This window comes from Micromys minutus (assembly GCF_963924665.1).
Source record: "Micromys minutus genome assembly, chromosome: 6".
Taxonomy (NCBI): domain Eukaryota; kingdom Metazoa; phylum Chordata; class Mammalia; order Rodentia; family Muridae; genus Micromys; species Micromys minutus.
Window position 1 is genome coordinate 5,557,056 of NC_137975.1, and position 7,614 is coordinate 5,564,669.

Consider the following 7,614-nt stretch of genomic DNA (forward strand, 5'->3'; position numbering starts at 1 on the left):
TGAAATTAAGTTTATAGTTTAAAATTTCTATTTGTGTGTAACTCTAAGATACAAAAGTTATATTGGACTCATAAATTTTCATTTAAAATGAAAAGTTCCTATATCTCTGAAGTTCTCTTTAGTGTAAATACTTAAATTTGAACTATAATGTCTTCCATGTTTTCTAATATTTCACAATAATATACATCTTATGTTTCTATGTGTACAAGTCTATTCTGCCTACATGTGGGCAGAACCATATTTGTGTTCTGGTACTCTGTACATGTGTCCTCATGCATGTAAAGAGCAAATGTTGAAATTGATTATCTTCCTCTATCACTATCTCCAATATTTAATGATACAGAGTCTCTAACTTGAACTCAGAACCTGCATGCTGAAGGGATCCCCTAGCTATACCTCTCTTTGATTGCACAAAGTCCATTATGTCTGTTAGATATTTTTAAGTTTCTGACATTCAAATTCATGTCTTCACATTCAAATAGATAATGTTTTACCATCGGATCAATCATTCTATGTATTTTACTTTTTATAACTTAAAATTTTCAAGAGTACACAGTAAAACAATTTCAGGTGGTTAAAGGTTTCAAAACTTTAACTTTTTAGATTTTATTTATTTTTTATACTGTAATAGTAAATGGGAGAAAGAGCTATATTTGCATATTTTTATATCTTACTGGAAATTCTGCTTTGTGAAAGAGTAATAAACATGATCTCTGAAAATGATCTCTATTAATAAGTTTAACTGAAGAAGATTCAGAGGTATGTCTCAAATACAGCCAAGTCCTTTTTCATGTTTAATGCACCTTCTGAACTAGCTGCATCATATGTCTTGAATATCTTCTTGGTATCATAAATTCTAATTTGTTATCATCATGACTTCAGATAACTTCTGGAGATTGCATGTTGTGATGTAGGAGCTCACAATTGTTTCAAGAAGCAGATGATCCTGGGTCTGTGAGAAGAGCTAGCAGAGAAGAACACCAAGTGACCAGCAGTAAGCTTCCTCCAAAGAGGACTGCGTCTAGTGGGATATCGGTTTGTGAAGTTTCTGCACATTTGTTTGATTTAATTAAAGATTGCTTCTTTTGTTCCCTTATTCTTTGTAATAGACACATTAAGGTCATAGTCTGATGTCTAATTGCCTTATCAGGGCATTCTGATTTTGATGTATGTTCATGGTTTCATGTATATTAACATGATTTACTGAACCTGAAAAAAAAGTTTAGTAGAGAGCTTGCTCTGTATGTACAAGGCAAGTGAGCCCAAATATAAAGTAATGAATGTACGCATGCTTAGAATTCATTTTGAATCTCTTGCATACCCTAAAATCCAAGAATGGTTTGTCTACTTATAGGCTGGGACTTGCAATGCCAATTAAGACCATAAAGACAATTACAATAATTATGACCACAGGGCCATCTACACAATATAATCCTCATTTGAGACTTTTATCATAGGTAATTTATCATTGTGATATGAACAATTAAAAATATCTACCACTTTCACCATTCTTTAGTCAAAGTTTAAATGAGAAATGATGTGTTTCCACTGTGACTTTTACCAACAAGATGCCTCTACTCAATTCATCTGGTTCTTTTACTCCCAGGAAGCAGTTGCCAATACTGTGTTTTCACATGGTTAAAAATTCTGGTCTTGAGAAATGGCTCAGGGGTTAACTTCATTTTCTGCTCTTTCAGAAGCTTACTTCAAATGTCCTATGAATCCAGCTACAGTGAACCCAATATGCTCTTTCTTTTTCTGGCTCTCACATTATGAAACTTAAGGTGGATTGAAACTTGCTAGAGCTCCTGGAAGTACATTCTTGCCTCTCAGCCTTGCCAACCACTCTTTATTTTTTTCTTTTATACCAGAGTCACTCTCCTTGTCCTACTTGTTTTAGATACGTTGCAGTTTAAAGTCTTTATCATTGCCTGACATCACTAGGGGGAGAAGCCCTTGGTCCTGTGAAGGCTCATTTTGCCAGTTTAGGAAAATTCCATTATGAAGAGATGTGAGTAGGTGGCTGGGAATGGGATCATCTTCATAGAAGCAGGGGGAGAAAATAGGGGCATGAGAAATGTGGAGAAAAGGTAATATTTTAAATGTAAGTACATAAAACAACTGGTAAAAACTACAGTCATCATCAGCTAGATGCTGCTTTTTCAATGATTTCTTTTTCTCATTATTCCCAGGTATATTCTAAAGGTTTTTTTTTTTTTTTTCTTTCTCTTTCTGTTATAAACCAGTGTGCCTCATAGTTTAAACCATATTGACAAATTCTACATTATAATTGCCTTCACATATAATATTTATAATTTGCAGTCTACAAAATTAGAGATAGTATTTTTTATTCTTGGTCACAAATTTTTTATTGGATATTCTCTGCATTTATATTTCAGGTTTTGTCCCCTTTCCAACAATACCATTCTACCTCCTCCTCCCAATGCATTCATTAAGGTGCTCCCTCTCAAAACCTCCATCTCCCACCTTAGTACCTTGGCATTCCCCTACACTGGGAAACAACTCTTCTCTGGACCAAATTCCTCTCCTCTCATTGATGCCAGAGAATGATGTCCTCTGCTGCATATGTACCTCACTCCATACAAACTCATTGGGTAGTGTTTTAGTCCCTGGGAGCTGCGGTAGGCTTGCTTAGTTAATAATTTTGTTCTTTCCATGGGGTTGAAGACTCTTTCATCCTTTTCAGTTCTTTCTCTAGCTCCTTCTATGGGGTCCCCATATTTAGTCAAATGGCCCATCTTCTAATACATTGCCTAACAGTCAAGTAGTTGCTAATGTACCCTGCATTAATGAGTGATCACGTGAGCTATTGCACTATTGAAACATTTTATTGGAAAACGTATTCTGGTAAAAGTAAAGCAAGAAAGCAATGTGTTTATGATATAATATAATCTAAAGTAAAGGATTTCTGGAATAAACTGAGACACAGATGTGTTAAAGGTGATTCTGCCCAATAACAGGCATTAACTTCATAATGCATTATTTAGTCCTCTAAGCCTTAAAATAAATATTGTGAAAAACTGATTATTCTAGCACATATCTATAACTCTCCTAATAACTTTGTATAACTCATTTTTATTTACTCAAGCACAAAAGAATGGTATAAATAATTCCCTTCACCAAAGCTACTTTATACAAAAGCAAATTATGAAGCAAACTGTGAGAGTAAAAGTGACTTGAATGTGAAAAAGTCTCTTTTTTCTTTACTTGATAAAGTTAGGTTCTAAAAGTTTTAAAATCAGAGGTTATGTGGTCTGTTTTAAAACTAATAGCAAGAATCTCTACACTGGAAAAAGAAGGAGAAAAAGCAAGAACAAAATTTCATGTAAACTGAGAACAATTTGCCTTGTTTGTGAAGGAGGGGTGTCAGTTATAATGTCTAGGCTGTTCTGAATCTTTTCTGTAATCCTCAGGCTTGAAGGAGATGTCTCTTTAAATACAGCTTGGGTAACACTGAGATTCGGTGGCTGTTTTCTATATATTTCAGTGAGTGTGTCCCATCCTTGTCTTTCAGTTTGTGTATGGATGTGACATATTAGGTTCCATTCTAGATCACCACCTTCAATTTCTACTTCTATATCTGTGCTCTATAGAACAAGCACAATTCCACCTTTAAATTGCAACTCTTACTTTTTCTAACTCTGTATCAAGATCATTTGAACAAATCACATATTTGATGATCCAATCACTGGTTCCAAGGAGTGAAGTATAAGTTAATTTTTTCAAAGAATATTTTATAGCGTTCAAATATTCTTTTTATATTCATAGCACTAGGAAAAAAAAAGATTCCATAGGGAATCTTTCTACAGCTCATAACATTTTGTCATGAGCATACTCTAAACAAGAGATAGATTATAACTCACAGATTCTATCAATGATAACAAATATGACCACTTATTAACATTTTTCATAATAATGACTTTTGAAATAATTACCTTCTAAAAGTATGACCTTGCTGCCATTTGCAATATTATTTCATATTTAGGTCTGCCATTGGTTATATAGTCATATAAGGAATTACATATTATTACAGATTTATATCTCTATTTGTTTATAGTTTACTTGAAGTATTTACAAGTAATTCTATGTTTATTCTCTCATTTTGTTACATGTCTAATTTTGTCATATGACAAAGGCTTACATGTAGTTAATATTGTATCACTCCTGTTGAAGACATAATTCTTAGAAATAGGACAATAAATCAATAATCATGTGAACCTAATGTCACATAAAGTTTATAAGATGGTATGCATATACATATGGTGATGTGTGCATGTGTCCTTGTTGGCTATGACTATGTGATATTATCAGACTCCAATTGAGCCTTAACTACCTGTATAATGACTTGAAGGACACAAGAGATTGGATATTGACACAAAAGCAAGAGGATTGTGGGTCAATTGCCATGACCTACATCTAGAGCAGACACAACCCCAAGTTATACATCAGTACAGATTTTATACACTTTGTAAAGGGTTTGTTATAGTGATTGCGATTAGGCATGCACGCATTGGTGGTTTTAGCTGACTTTTAAGGCAATTGGCTGTTTCCAATAAGGGCTGTATCTCAGGGCCTTTGACCTACATTCCAAGGGCTGCTGCAAAATAAGGATGAGACATATCTTCCTTGGAGGAAGTACTGTCTGGTGCCCTGAATGCATTCCAGGAATTGTGGTTAGATAAGATTAAAGAATTCCTTCTTAGAGGGAAATGTATTATTCAGTGCCTTGAGGCTTGTGGAAAACTGCTAGTCTTTACTTTTTTTTTTTTTTTTTTTTTTTTCCGGTAAAGTTGATGGTTTGTGTAGTTTGTCATCCTGTGTTTTTTTTTTTTTTTTTTTAAACGACTTTATTTTACAAAACAAAGATAAATGTACAGATTTTAAACATTTTTTGCTTAAAATTATACATTTTTGTCAGTACTGTTTTTTTAGACATTAAAATAATTTTTACATAAAACCATGTGAATATATTTTTTTTAGTCAGTACTTGATTTTTTTCAAGGGCTTGACAGTATGCATTGAAAACCTAATAGTTACAATAAGCGTAAAGTACATGCAAAACAAAACACAACATGGAAATAGTCAAAGTGTTCTTGTTTTATAATATATGTATATAATTTTGTTTTCTTTATTTCTTGGACTTCATACAGTCTGTAAGTTGTTTCTGGGGGAGTGCAAACCTCTGGGGTTAGCATCCCACTATCAGTGACTGAATATAATGTCTGTTCTTTTGTGACTGGGTTATCTCACTCAGGATGATATTCTCTAGATGCAGCCATTTTCTTAAGAATTTGGTTAAGTCATTGTTTCTGGTGGCTGAGTAGTATTCCATTGTTTATATGTACCACAATTTTTGTATCCATTCATCTTCTAAAAGACATCTGGGTTCCTTCCAGCTTCTGGCTATTGTAAATAGAGCCGCTATGAACATTGTGGTGCATATATCTTTGTTGTGTATTAAAGTGTCTCTGGGGTATATGCCCAGAAGTGGAATAGCTGGGTCTTCAGGTAGTACTATATCCAATTTTCTGAGGTATTGCCAGACAGATTTCCAGAGTTGTTGTATTAGCTTGCAACCCCACCAACAGTGGAGAAATGTTACTATTTCTCCGCAGCCTCGCCAGCATCTGCTGTCATCTGAGTTTTGGATCTTGGCCAATCTGACTGGTGTGAGGTGGAATCTCAGGGTTGTTTTGATTTGCATTTCCCTGATGGCTAAGGATGGGGAGCACTTCCTCAGATGTTTCTCGGCCATTCGGAGTTCCTCAACTGAGAACGTTTTGTTTAGCTCTGTACCCCATTTTTTAATAGGGTTATTTGATTCTCTTGTGTCTAGCTTTTTGAGTTCCTTGTACACCTTGGATATTAGGTCTCTATCTGATGTGGTGTTGGTAAAGATATTTTCCCATTCTGTTGGTTGCCATTTTTGTTTTCTTGACGATGTCCTTAGCCTTACAGAAACTTTGCAATCTCATTAAGTCCAATTTGTTAATCTTTGACCTTAGAGCTTGAGCCATTGGTATTTTGTTCAGGAAATTTTCTCCTGTAAGTATGTGTTCTAAGGTTTTCCCTACTTTCTCATCTAATAGTTTCAGTGTATCTGGTTTAATGTGGAGGTCTTTGATCCACTTACACTTGAGCTTTGTACAAGGAGATAAGAACGGGTCTATTTTCATTCTGTTGTTTCTGTTTCCTGCCATTATTGCTTCTTTGGATTGAGTTGTGTTTGTGTTTTTTTCTTTTTTTAGTTTTCATGTTTAGGAGTTTTCTTGTTCTTACTAGGCTGTATTTTCCCTCATTGTATTGGGTTTTCCACCTATAATTCGTTGTAGTGCTGGGTTTGTGGTCAGATATTGTGTGAATTTTGATTTGTCTTGAAATATCTTCGTCTCTCCACCGATGGTGATTGATAGTTTTGCTGGGTATAGCAGCTTGGGCTGGCACTTGTGCTCTCTTAAGGAGTGCATGACTTCTGTCCAGGCTCTTTTAGCTTTCATAGTCTCTGTTGAGAAATCGGGTGTGAGTCTGATTGGTCTGCCTTTATATGTTACCTGACATTTTTCCCTTACTGCTTTTAGTATTCTTTCTTTACTTTGGGCGCTTGATGTTTTTACTATTATGTGTCGGGAGGTATTTCTTTTCTGGTCCAACCTATTTGGAGTTCTGAAGGCTTCTTTTATGCTCGTGGTCATCTCATTCTTGAGGGTAGGGAAGTTTTCTTCTATGATTTTGTTGAAGATATTTACTGTGCCCCTTAGTTGATACTCTTCTCCCTCTTCTATTCCTATTATCCTTAGGTTCGGTCTTCTCATTTGTCTTGTATTTCCTGGACATTTTGGGTTAGGAGCTTTTTGTTTTTTGCATCTTCTCTGGCTGTTTTGTCTATGTTTGCAATGTTGTCTTCTGCCCCCGAGAATCTCTCTTCAATCTCTTGTAATCTATTGGAAATGCTTGCTTCTGTGACTCCTGATTTCTTTTTGTGGTGTTCTGACTCTAGGGTTATCTCTTTTAGTGTTTCCTTTTTTGTGTCAATCTCTGTTTTAATTTCCCTCTTCCATTCCTTTATTTCTTTGGTTCTGTTTTCCTCTAGTTCTTTGAGTTCTTTGAGTGTTTTTCTTGTTTCTTCTTTAAAAGCGTCTGAATCTTTTTGCTTTTCCTCTCTTTCTTGTTTAAGTAACTCTATCAGTGTCTTGAGGCATGATTTCAGGTCTGTGTCTTCTTTTTCTGGAGTGTTTGGAGTTCCGATGTTTGCTGTTATGGGAGAGCTGGGCTCTGGTGTTGCTAGATTGTCTTGGTTCCCTTGGGATATACTCTTTCTCTTTCCTCTTGCCATTTTGTTGTCAGTGATATGTTCTTACCTTTCCCTTGTATCTGGTCTGTGTCCCTGGTTCTCCACTGGTTGAGGTGTCAGATGGGTCAAGCCCGGTTTTATGCCTCAGAGTTGTCAGGTGTGAGCAGAAGTTCCAATGTTCTGTTTTTGTTTGCTGGATCAGGCCTGGCAGGGCAGGGCAGTGCAGGGGGTGCACTTTCCTGGTGTACTCCACAGAGATCTTTCTGCTCCCTTGCAGCCCAGGTCTCTCACCCACCAGTTGC